The 13,281-nt window shown below is 42.7% G+C and overlaps 1 long non-coding RNA gene across 9 annotated transcripts in view; it reads left to right on the top strand.

Moving 5' to 3' along the window:
* LOC147347952 (uncharacterized) overlaps positions 1-13,281 on the top strand; it is a 146,727-nt gene that overhangs the window by 6,527 nt on the left and 126,919 nt on the right. The window contains exon 2 of one of the 9 annotated variants that reach the window (XR_015150853.1): positions 5,022-5,171. The exons of the other annotated variants lie outside the window; for them this stretch is intronic. This is a non-coding gene — a long non-coding RNA (uncharacterized LOC147347952). The remainder of the gene's footprint in view (positions 1-5,021; positions 5,172-13,281) is intronic. 9 annotated transcript variants of the gene reach the window in all.

Here is a 13,281-nt window from a genome sequence, read left to right as displayed (position 1 = left end):
GCCTTTTAATGGTCGCTGGAGGGAGATCTGTTGTTTAAAAGATGGGTTGGGAGAGGGAGTGTCTGGGTGTACCTTTTGGTCTGTGTCATTCATGACTGACTTCAAACCCAGAAAGCAAATTAATTCTAGGAAATTAATTCAGTCTCTTAATTGAAGCAATAGCCTATTTTCAAGTAATTTAAAAAATGAGATATGAATTTCTTTATGTAGATGGCTTTTACTGACCTAAGGCAAGGAGACCTGCTTTCCTAGGAATTCCTTTCCTCCTGCTGTACCTTCGTTGGCTTCTGAAACCTTGCTCTTGTTTAACTGCTGGCTGAAGATCTTCTGTCTCCTGTTTCTTCCATCACTGATAGGATTTTCTCTCATCTGTGATGCCTGCGCACACTCTAATAAATTAAGTACCTGGGATTGCTGTGTTAAAGGTATGGGGGTGGGATCCAGCGAAGTGTAGCAAATTATTTTTATCTCCTGCTCCCTGTTGAGCAGCGGTTGTTACTCTATTATCTATGTTTTGAATCTAGTTCTTTGATCCTCAAAGCCTAAAAGTAGCTTCTGTGCACAGTTTTATGGTCTTGGGGGTGCCAGCGACAGCTATAAATTCTTTGGTTGAGCCATATCTACTTTCCACATCCTGAAAATACGTTCAGCTCTGTTTCCCCCCCACACACATACATATCGTGGCCAACAGTGACATTACTTCCACATCCTTTTCTGTTTCCCTTCTTCACAAACCCACTACGGAACTGACAGCCTGAATGAACAGCAAAGGAAGCATTGCCTCGCGCCCACACTGTGACGACCTTCTTTCTTCTTTAGCTGGTGATGGCTGAATGTTGGCATCCTGGGAGGTTTGCAAGAGCCAGCCTCTCTTCCTCTGAGGCTACAGATAGATTCTACGGTGGGGAGAGTGCCATGGTGGAAAACTTAAGTGTTCAGGTGTTCTGTCTGGGTACTTTGAGACCACAAGGAAAGGTCTTGGTGTCATTATGCCTGCATGTGACGAGATGGTCAGCATGTCTTTATGATCTCGTTCTGGAGTGGGAGAAACCAGGGAATTGGAACCATGCATTTCCATCAGCCATAAAGGCAGCTGTAACCATTGCACTTTGGTGTGTTTATGTGCAGAAGGGAGGAGATGGGAGGAGGAAGAGAGAATTGGAGGAGGTAGGTGAAGGTGTGGCTTGTGCTCAGAACAGATGGGCAAATATGAAGCAACTGATTTTCTTCTGTCTGCTTCCTTCTCCTACTGTTGGCTTGGTTTCTCCTCATTCTGGTTTGGTCATGATTCCTCGGGGCCTCGAGAGCTATCTCATGCCCTACCTTGACCTTCACTTTCTGCATTATCTTACCCACATCCCATTTCCAACTCCCAAGGAAGAGAGCCCAATGGGCGTAGCTTGTCTTTTTCCCTGTGTCCACCCCAGAGGCTGGGATTTGGCCGCTCTGGTGTTCGGTCTGCAGCCCTGGCCGTGGCTGGAATGGGAGGGCCACATGCTGGAGGACAGACTCATGTTCTGCATAGGCTGTGGTTAGGCACCTCCTGTGGAAATGGGCTGGAGGCCTTCCACATGGCAGGCACACCCTACTCATGTCTGTGACGGATTGTGTACCCTGCAAAGTATGTGACCAAAGAGCCCACAGACAAAGGATTGTACCACATGGCCATCAAAGGGTGCTGGTTTTCCATACTTTTGGTTCAAAAGAAAAAGGCTTCCATGTGAAAGTCTGCATGCAGCAGGAAACCACCACACCCACTACAAACAAAAAGGCCTGGAGAGTGATTTTTATATGGAAACATGTATCAGTTCAGTTCAGTTGCTCAGTCGTGTCCAACTCTTTGCAACCCCACAGAGTGCGAATGCCAGGCCTCCCTGTCCATCACCAACTCCTGGAGTTTACCCAAACTCATGTCCGTTGAGTTGGTGATACCATCCAACCATGTCATCCCCTTCTCCTCCTGCCTTCAATCTTTCCCAGCATCACGGTCTTTTCCAATGAGTTAGTTCTTCATATCAGGTGGACAAAGGATTGGAGTTTCAGCTTCAACATCAGTCCTTCCAATGAACACCTAGGACTGATCTCCTTTAGGATGGACTGGTTGGATCTCCTTGCAGACCAAGGGACTCTCAAGAGTCTTTTCCAACACCACAGTTCAAATGCATCAGTTCTTCTGTGCTCAGCTTTCTTTATAGTCCTACTCTCACATCCATACATGACCACTGGAAAAACCATAGCCTTGACTAGATGGACCTTTGTTGACAAAGTAATGTCTCTGCTTTTTAATATGCTGTCTAGTTTGGTCATAGCTTTTCTTCCAAGGAGCAAGTGTCTTTTAATTTCATGGCTGCAGTCACCACCTGCAGTGATTCTGCAGTCCCCCAAAATAAAGTGTGCTACTGTTTCCACTTCTACTTCCACTTCCACTGCTACTTCCCCATCTATTTGCCATGAAGTGATGGGACCAGATGCCATGATCTTCATTTTCTGAATGTTGAGCTTTAAGCCAACTTTTTCACTTTCCTCTTTTACTTTCATCAAGAGGCTCTTTAGTTCTTCTTCACTTTCTGCCATAAAGGGTGGTGTCATCTGCCTATCTGAGGTTATTGATATTTCTCCTGGCAATCTTGATTCCAGCTTGTGCTTCATCCAGCCCAGCATTTCTCATGATGTATTCTGCATATAAGTTAAATAATCAGGGAGACAATATACATCCTTGACGTACTCCTTTTCCTATTTGGAACCAGTCTGTTGTTCCATGTCCAGTTCTAACTGTTGCTTCCTGACCTGCATACAGATTTCTCAAGAGGCAGGTCAGGTGGTCTGGTATTCCCATCTCTTTCAGAATTTTCCACAGTTTATTGTGATCCACACAGTCAAAGGCTTTGGCATAGTCAATAAAACAGAAATAGATGTTTTTCTGGAACTCTCTTGCTTTTTTGATGATCCAGCGGATGTTGGCAATTTGATCTCTGGTTCCTCTGCCTTTTCTAAAACCAGCTTGAACATCTGGCAGTCCATGGGTTCATGTATTGCTGAAGCCTGGCTTGGAGAATTTTGAGCCTTACTTTACTAGCGTGTGAGATGAGTGCAATTGTGCAGGAATTTGAGCATTCTTTGGCGTTGCCTTTCTTTGGGACTGGAATGAAAACTGACCTTTTCCAGTCCTGTGGCCACTGCTGAATTTTCCAAATTTGCCAGCATATTGAGTGCCACACTTTCACAGCATCATCTTTTAGGATTTGAAATAGTTCAACTGGAATTCCATCACCTCCACTAGCTTTGTTCATCATGATGCTTTCTAAGGCCCACTTGACTTCACATTCCAGGATGTGTGGCTCAAGGTGAGTGATCACACCATCGTGATCATCTGGGTTGTGAAGATCTTTTTTGTATAGTTCTTCTGTGTATTCTTGCCACCTCTTCTTAATATCTTCTGCTTCTATTAGGTCCATACCGTTTCTGTCCTTTATTAGGGTCCATCTTTGCATGAAATGTTCCCTTGGTATCTCTAATTTTCTTGAAGAGATCTCTAGTCTTTCCCATTCTATTGTTTTCCTCTATTTCTTTACGCTGATCATTGTGGAAGGCTTTCTTATCTCTTCTTGCTATTCTTTGGAACTCTGCATTCAAATGGGTATATCTTTCCTTTTCTCCTTTGTTTTTTTGCTTCTCTTCTTTTCACAGCTATTTGTAAGGCCTCCTCAGAGAGCCATTTTGCTTTTTTGTATTTCTTTTCCATGGTGATGGTCTTGATCCCTGTCTCCTGTACATTGTCACGAACCTCCGTCCATAGATCTTCAGGCACTCTATCAGATCTAGTCCCTTAAATCTATTTCTCACTTCCACTGTATAATCATAAGGGATTTGATTTAGGTCATACCTGAATGGTCTAGTGGTTTTCCCTACTTTCTTCAATTTAAGTCTGAATTTGGCAATAAGGAGTTCATGATCTGAGCCACAGTCAGGTCCTGGTCTTGTTTTTGCTAATTATATAGAGCTTCTTCATCTTTGGCTGCAAAGAATACAATCAATCTGATTTTGGTGTTGACCATCTGGTGATGTCCATGTGTAGAGTCTTCTCTTATGTTGTTGGAAGAGGGTGTTTGCTCTGATCAGTATGTTCTCTTGGCAAAATTCTGAGTCTTTGCCCTGTTTCATTCTGTACTCCAAGGCCAAATTTGCCTGTTACTTCAGGTGTTTCTTGACTTCTTACTTTTGCGTTCCAGTCCCCTATAATGAAAAGAATATCTTTTTTGAGTGTTCTAAAAGGTCTTGTAGGTCTTCATAGAACTCTTCAACTTCAGCTTATTCAGCATTACTGGTTGGGGCATAGCCTTGGATTACTATGATATTGAATGATTTGCCTTGGAAACGAACAGAGATCATTCTGTCATTTTTGAGATTGCATCCAAATACTGCATTTTGGACTCTTTTGTTGACTATGATGGCTATTCATAGTATAATTTTTGTATGGAAACATTTATAAACAGTCATTTGTGCCCTTAGAGAATGGATGGAAGATCAAAGATGGAATAAAGGCACAAAGAACCTTTCTTTTCCTTTTTCTGCTTGAGAAAACTCACCCAAGGGCTAGGGATTTTAGTTTTCTGTTGTTCTGATATGAAGGCCAATGTGTGTAATCCAGAAGGTGCAGGAGGCTTGCTTGCCCCTGGAGGTCCCTGTGTGTTTGTTTTTAGCCCCTAAATTCCATGGTGCATGGAGCTTGAAATTGCATCATAGGGTGGGGATCCAAGTGGGATGGGTTTTCTTTGCTACTTGGGTTCTCATTCCTTGCAACTTCCATTGCGCTGTAGGGTGCCCACTGGAACATGAAACTGCCCTTTGGGGAGGGTCTCCAGGGGGTGCATGGGATGGGTGTCATCATAAAGCATGATGTCATTGCCATTGCCACCTCTTGGGCCTTCCTCCCTTTCTCCCTGCCCTGCTCCTCACCGCTCCCTCCCAGATTTCTTCAAATGGCAGGAGGTCTTCCATTTCCCTTTTTTTCTGTCTTGCAGAATAACTCAACAGTCTGTCGGGATTTCCTCTCTCTGGTTTGTTGCCTCAATCTTATTTTGAAAATTGAAACAAAATTGAGGGATCTCCGGTGGTCTCTGCTTATAAAAAAGGCAGTTGGGGTTATAACTATCATACAGGTAACAAATAAGGTATGTTGTACTTTGTAATTTAAAAAACCCCACCGAAGTGTGAGATTAGAACCATTATCTCTTTTTTGTCAATGAGAAAATTTGAGCACTGAGGTTAAGAGACTTGAGTTCACTATACAATCAGCTTGGCAGCTTCAATTCCAACATGAGGGCTGTAAATCCAGTAGATTCATGAAATGTCCTAGGCTTCACACACCTGCGTTTCAGCAAGACTGTCTATTTGTTAACACATCCTGTATTCCTACACAACTGGGTGGATCTCTTTCTGGATGAATAGTCATTGCCAGACACTGCTAATTAGTGAATCATGATCAAATGAAAAAAATTAGCATACACTTTTGACACTTGGTGGTATATAAGTGCTCACATCCCCTTCCAAGAGTGTGTGACTCCATCTGGGACACAGCCTGCCCTCCACTGTGAGCAGCTTCAGTGGAATCTTTCTGTCACAGATGCTGAAGGGGCTTATCAGCCAGATCCTTCCTCCTACTTTCTGGTCCAACCAGGAGCCAGTCACAGTGCCTGAGCTCAGCCAAGAGGACCTTTCATTAGTTCTTCACATCTTGAGTAGAGTGACATAGATAAAGAAATGGTGGTTAGAGCCACAAGACGGCCATGTTCCTGATTTTGGCACTGCTGGCTTCCATTGCTCCCAGACATGATTCTTTGATTTCCTTTTAATCCATGGTGGTGATGGTTGAGTCACCAAGTTGTGTCTGACTCTTGTGACCCCATGGACTATATAGCTCATTCAGGCTCCTCTGTCCATAGTTTTTCCCTGGAATACTGGAGTGGATTGCCATTTCCTTCTCCAGGTTGTCTTCCCAACTCAGGGATTGAACCCAGGTCTCCTGCATTGCAGGTGGTCTCTTTACAAACTGAGCCGCCAGGGAACCTATTTTAAAATCCATCTCTTTTGCCTAATTTCCAAGAATGTCTTTCTGTTCACTGAGCCAAAGGACCTACAGCAGAACAGATTTCTCTAGTGTGTGTCACATTCTGTCCATGTCTCTTTGCCTTCTTTTTATTATTTTTCAATGACTAGGATAAAAATACAGATAATACTAGGGTCCAGAATGATCACAACAAATAGAAATGATGAAGTAATAGGTGAAGTTTTACTAATAAGGTTGCTTGCAGTTTGGCATTTTAGATACTAAAATCTAGTTACATACCAGCTTAGGTAAGTGGGTGGCTCATGTGTTAGAGAGATAATAAGAGTCTCTTTTTAAGACCTAGCTATTGAGATGCTCCAAGGCAGGTATTGTTATCCCATAGCGAAGGAAATCAAGGCTGTGGTTCCTCAGCTGACATGTGATGGCTGTAGAATTCAAGTTCAAATTCTGGCTTTTCCTGTAGTGTTACAGTTGGTAGCCATAGCTGTAATCAGAGGGGATTGTGCCAGAGACCAGGACCAGGGAGGGCAGCTCTGGGTCCAAAGGCTGTGGTAGTTTCAGCAGATGTGGGCCCCAGGGATGTTTTAACCCAGGAGCTGAGGCAAAGAATCCCGTAGGGGACAATTAAAATCAAGGTTGTGTTCATGCATTGCAAGATTCAACATAGCAAAGATGTCAGTTTTCCCAGAATTGATTTATAGGTTGAATGCAAATCTTATCAAAATCCCAGCATGGTTTTTAATAGACACAGACAGACTTATTTAAAAATTTACATGAAAATGCACAGGACTTAGAATAACTAAAATATTTTGGAAAAAAAGAATACAGCGGGAAAAGTCATGCTACCCCCTTTCATGTATCATGGCCTTGTCATGGTGAAGGGGCTTGTGTAACTCAATGAAGTTATGAGCCATGCTGTGCAGGCCCACCCAAGATGGATGGGTCTTAGTGAAGAGTTCTGACAAAATGTGGTCCACTAGAGGAGGAAATGGCAACCCACTGCAGTATCCTTACCTTGAGACCCCCATGAACAGTATGAAAAGGCGAAAAGATATGATACCAGAATATGAGCCCCACTCCCCCGCCCCATGTCGGAAGGTGTCCGGTATGGTAGTGGGGAAGAGCAGAGGGCAATTACTAATAGCTCCAGAAAGTGACTGGGTCAAAGCAGAAATGATGCTCAGTTGTGGATGTGACTGGTGGTGAAAGTAACGTCTGATGCTGTAAAGAACCATATTGCATAGGAACCTGGAATGTTAGGTCCGTAAACCAAGATAAATTGGAAGTGGTCAAGCAGGAGATGGCAAGAGTGAAGGTCAGTATCTTAGGAGTCAGTGAACTAAAATGGACAGGATAGGGCAAATTTAATTGAGATGACTATTATATCTACCACTGAGGGCAAGAATCCCTTAGAAGAGATGGAGTAGCCATCATAGTCAACAAGAGTCCAAAATACAGTACTTGGGTGCAACCTCCAAAACAACAGAATGATCTCAGTTTCTGTCCAAGGCGAACCACACAACATCACAGTAATCCAAGTCTATGTACCAACCACTAATGCCAAAGAAGATGAAGTTGAATGGTTCTATGAAGACCTACAACACCTTTTTACTAACGCCAAAAAAAGATATCCTTTTCATCATGGGGGGTTGAAATGCAAAATTAGGAAGTCAACAGGCAAGATTGGCCTTGGAGTACAAAATAAAGCAGCACAAAGGCTAGCAGAGTTTTGTCAAGCAAACACATTGGTCACAGCAAACACCCTTTTCCAACATTGCAAGAGATGACTTTACATATGAATATCACCAAATAGTCAGTACAGAAATCAGATTGATTATATTCTTTGTACTCGAAGATGGAGAAGCTCTGTACAGACAGCAAAAACAAGACTGGGAGCTGACTGTGGCTCAGATCATCAGCTCCTTATTGCCAAATTCAGACTTAAATTGAAGAAAGTGGGGAAAACCACTAGGCCATTCAGGTATGACCTAAATCAAATCCCTTATGATTATTCAGTGGAGGTGATGGATAGATTCAAGGGATTAGATCTGGTAGACAAATAGCCTGAAGAACTATGGACAGAGATTTGTACCATTGTACAAAAGGCAGTGACCAAAACCATCTTAAATGAAAAGGAAACACAAGAAGTCAAAGTGGTTGAATGAGCAGGTGTTATAAATAGCTGAGGAAAGAAGAGAAGCAACAGGCAAAGGAAAAAGGCAGATATACCCACTTAATGCAGAGTTCCAGAGAACAGCAAGGAGAGATAAGGCCTTCTTAAATGAACAATGCAAAGAAATAGAGGGAAATAATAGGATGGGAAAGACTAGAAATCTCTTTAAGAAAACTGGAGATATCAAGGGAGCATTTCATGCAAGGAAGGGCATGGGCACGATAAAGGACAGACAGTCAGGACCTAACAGAAACAGAAGATATTAAGAAGTGGCAAGAATACACAGAAGAACTATACAAAAAAAGATCTTCGTGACCCAGATAATTAGGATGGTGTGATCACTCACCTAGAGCCAAACATTCTGGAATGCGAAGTCAAGTGAGCCTTAGGAAGCATTACTGTGAACAAAGCTAGTGGAGGTGATGGAATTCCAGTTGCGCTATTTCAAATCCTAAAAGATGATGCTGTGAAAGTGCTGTACTCAATATGTTAGCAAATTTGGAAAACTCAGCAGTGGCCACAGGACTGGAAAAGGTCAATTGTAATCCCAAAGAAGGACAATGCCAAAGAATGTTCAAACTACTGTACATTTGCACTCATTTCACACACTAGCAAGGGTGTCCTCAAAATTCTTTAAGCTAGGCTTCAGCACTATGTGAACTGTGAACTTCAGATTTACAAGCTGGGTTTTGAAGAGGCAGAGGAACCAGGGATCAAATTGCCAACTGCCGGGGTCCAGCCCCAGATGATCCAGGGTGTTCAAAGCGGGGATGGCGTCGGCGAGGATCAGGATACAATAGCTTCAATTAGATATTAATTAGAGATGTAAAGAGTAATAGAATGAGGATAGCTCAGTAGGAAAACTCAGTGGAGAAAAGAGGCTGAGTAGCTTGCTTTACGAGGGAGACCAATAAAACTTCAAGATGAGAAGCTTGCACCACTTACGTAGGCCGCAGGCGTCCTTCTATTCTCCCGAAGGAGAGGAGACACTGAGGCCTCCCCGGTCGGATCTTAGAAGCCCAGGCATAATTAGTAAGCATGGCGGGTTCCGCGCTCCAGATGGAGACTCAGCCGGAGAGAGAGAGAGAGAGAGAGACATGAGGAGACCAGTCTTTCGAGGAACTGATCCCAATTCTTTATTTTCCATGGTCTACTTTTATACACTGAGATGTTATGCAAAAGTCACACGGGGTCAGCAGTCCTGACTTTTATCAAAGTCAGGTGCTTCATACAAATGTATACAGAGGTCTTAGGGGTGTTACATCATCTTCTGGCCAGGGGGCCTGCTGACAATTTATGACCCTCTCCTTGTGACAGCGATCAGTCAACCAGGACACTTATTTCTCCAGGGGTGATTATTCTTAAAACAGACACCACCCAAATAAAGTTACATTCCTATAGGGTGAGGGTGTAGTGGGTTTTAGTTAAGGAAAGAATTTACTTAGCCTAAGGTCTAACATGATTAATATCAAAGGTTAATACTTATTTCTTCTATATATTCATTAATGTGTGTAAGGGCAGGGGATGTGGAGACTTAGCAACAAACATTGGCTCAACAAATAAAAAACCCTTCATCAATACAATTTCTAATCAGCCCACTATACTTATACTAATAGTTTTCTAACTTCTCTAAAGAACTTGTTTTTAAAGGGTTTAAAGCATCTCGTGCTTCTCATGGTTGGGAGGCTGTGAGCAATCACATATGGCCGGACGAGCCTGTCAGGCAGGCCAGAGAACCTTCAGAGGAGTTTGTAGGTTAAAACACTCTTGTCACGCCCAGGAATTTTTATTAACTGGAGCTCTAGGTTAACTCCTTCTCTGAAAGAGGTGGTGGGGGACAGCCCCCCGTAAAGTCAGAGGTGTAGGTGAGAGCACAAAATAGTAAAGTAGGCAGGCTCTGGTTATGGGGGTAGATGTTCGAGGATTTCCAGGGGGACTCCTGAGGCTCGATCCCGCCTTTGCGTATGTTGAGCCTCCTTCCTCATGACCTTTGCCACGGGTGGAGTACCTCACTCTGGCCCCCAACAGCCAACATTTGTTGGATCATGGAGAAAGCAAGTGAGTTGTAGAAAAACATCTTCTTCTGCTTCATTGACTCTGCTAAAGCCTTTGACTGTGTGGATCACAGCAAACTGGAAAATTCTTCAAGAGATGGGAGTACTAGATCACCTTACATGACTCCTGAGAAACCTGTATGTGGGTTAAGAAGCAAGTTAGAACTGGACTTGAAACAACTGAGTGGTTCCAAATTGGGAAAGGAGTATGACAAGGCCGTATATGGTCTCTGTGCTCATCTAATTTATATGCAGAGTACATCATATGAAATGCCTGGCTGGATGAATCACAAGGTGAAACAAGATTGCCAGGAGACATATCAACACCCTCATATATGCAGATGACACCACTCTAATGGCAGAAAGTTAAAAGGACCTAAAGAACCTCTTGATGAGGGTGAAAAAGCTGGCTTGAAATTCAACATTCAGAAAACTAAGATCATGGCATCTTGTCCCATCACTTCATGGCAAATATAGGGGGAAAAGTAGAAACAGTGACAGATTCTTGGGCTCCAGAAACACTGCGGTCAATGACTGCAGCCATGAAATTAAAAGACTCTTGCTCCTTGGAAGGAAAGCTATGACAAACCCAGATAGCATATTTGAAAGCAGAGACATCACTTTGCCAATAAAAATCTGTATAGTCAAAGCTATGGTTTTTCTAGTAGTCATGTGGAGATGTGAGAATTGGACCCTAAAGAAGACTGAGTGCCAAAGGACTGATGCTTTCAAATTGTGGTGCTGGAGAAGACTCTTGATAATCTCTTGGACTGCAAGATCAAACCAGTCAATCCTAAATGAAATTAGCCCTGAATATTCATTGGAAGGACTGATGCTGAAGCTGAAACTCAAATCATTTGGCCATCTGATGCGAAGAGCCGACTCTTTGGAAAAGACCCTGATGCTGGGAGAGATAGAAGGAAAAAGGTAAAGGGGGCAGCAAAGGATAACATGGTTAGATATTAATAGCTTCACTGACTCAATGGACATGAATTTGAGCAAACTCCGGGAGATAGTGGAAGACAGAGGTGCCTGAGATGTTGCAGTCTATGAGGCCGCAAAGGGTTGGACATGATTAGCGACTCAACAACAACAACAAGAATAATAATCATGCTACCTGATGTTAAAGCTTGTTGTTTAGTTGCTAAGTCATTTCTGATTCTTTTGAGGTCTCATGGACTGTAGCCCGCCAGACTCTCTTGTGTATGGGGTTTTCCAGGCAAGAACACTGGAGTGGGTTGCCATTTCCTTTTCTAGGGGATCTTCTCATATAGGGATAGAACCTGCATCTCCTAGTTAGTAGGCAGATTGTTTACCACTGAGCCACCTGGGAAGCTGATATTAAAACTTACTGTATAACTGTAGTAGTCATCATACAGTGTGGTGTCTCATGGACAGGATTGAATGGACAGTTTAATCAACTGAGCAGAACAGAGAAATCCTAGTTATAGACCCACACAATTATGCCCAGCTGATTTTTGACAAAGTTGCAAAAGCAATCCAATGGGGGAAAATGGTCTTTTCAACAAATGATGCTGTAACAGTTGGACATCCATAGGCAGAACAAACAAAGCCCCAAACCAAATCTCATATCTTCTACAAAAATTAACTCAAAGTGTGCATGCTTATTCTCTCAGTTGTGTCCAACTCTTCATGACCCCATGAACTATAGCCCACCGGGCTTCTCTGTCCATGGGGATTCTCCAGGCAAGAATACTGGAGTGGGTTGCCATGCCCTCTTCCAGGGGATCTTCCCAACCCAGGGATCAAACCCAGGTCTCCCACATTGCAGGCGGATTCTTTACCACCTGAGCCACCAGGAAAGCAACTTAAAGTGTGTCATGATTTAAATGTAAAACTACAAAATCATTATGAAAAGAACATAGAAAGCATTTAGGACATGGGGCGAGTGGAGGGTTCTCTTGGTGTCATGGGGGGATTGACACCAAAAGCATGATCCATAAAAGTTGAGAAACTGGATATCATTAAAATAAAAAACTTTTGCTTTGCTCAGCTGTTCAGGATAAAAACACAAGCTACAGGATAAAAAAACAATATGAGAGAAAATATTTGCAAGCACATGTTTAGCAAAGACCTTATATCTAAAATATATAAAGAACTCTTAAAACTCCACAGTAAAAATTAAACAAACAATCCAGTGAGAAAACGAACAACAGATGTGAACAGACATTTCACTGAGAAGAATATGCAGATGGCAAATGAGCGTATGAAAAGAAAGTAAATATCATTAGCTACTGGGGACGTGCAAATTAAATCTTCCATGAGATATAACTACACACCTATCAGAATGAGACAAAGAAACAATAGTGATAACATCAAATACTGGCAAGGGTGTGAAGAAACTGGATCAGTCGTGTATCGCTGTGGAAATGTAAAATGGTATAGCCACTCTAGAAAAACACTTGGAAATTGCTTGTAAAACTATAGTACAGCCCAGAAGTGTACTCCTGGGTATTTATCCCAGAGAAACAAAAACTAATATTCACACAAAACCTATTGGTGAATGTTCATAGCAACTTTATTGGCTATAAAACTGAAAACAACCCAAATGTATTTCAGTGGGTACCTGGTCAAACAAATGGTGGCCCATCTACACCATGATGCTACTCAGTGATAAAAAGGAACCTACTGTTGATACCACAGCTCGGTATTTTGTAAGTTATGCTGAGTGAAAAGAGCCAGTCAGAAGGTTGTGCTCTGTGACTCCATCTATCTCAGTCCTAGAGATGCAGATCAGATTAGTGGCTGCCAGAGGGTTGGAGGGAGGGCGCTGACTGTGGCTGTAAAAGGGTAGCATGAGGGGGCCTCTGTACCCTGACTGCTTTTGGCTGCACAGATCCACATATTTGACAAACTGTACAAAAACACAGGTATAAGCCAGAAGGAAAAACATAAATACAGTATACTAACGCATATATATGGAATTTAGAAAGATGGTAACAATAACCCTGTGTACGAGACAGCAA

The sequence above is a fragment of the Bos grunniens genome, chromosome 22 (genome assembly GCF_055505025.1).
Source record: "Bos grunniens cultivar Pamir isolate PY7600 chromosome 22, Bosgru_T2T1.0, whole genome shotgun sequence".
NCBI lineage: Eukaryota > Metazoa > Chordata > Mammalia > Artiodactyla > Bovidae > Bos > Bos grunniens.
The sequence above is the reverse complement of the archived record's forward strand: the minus strand, read 5'-3'. Positions and strand labels throughout refer to the sequence as shown.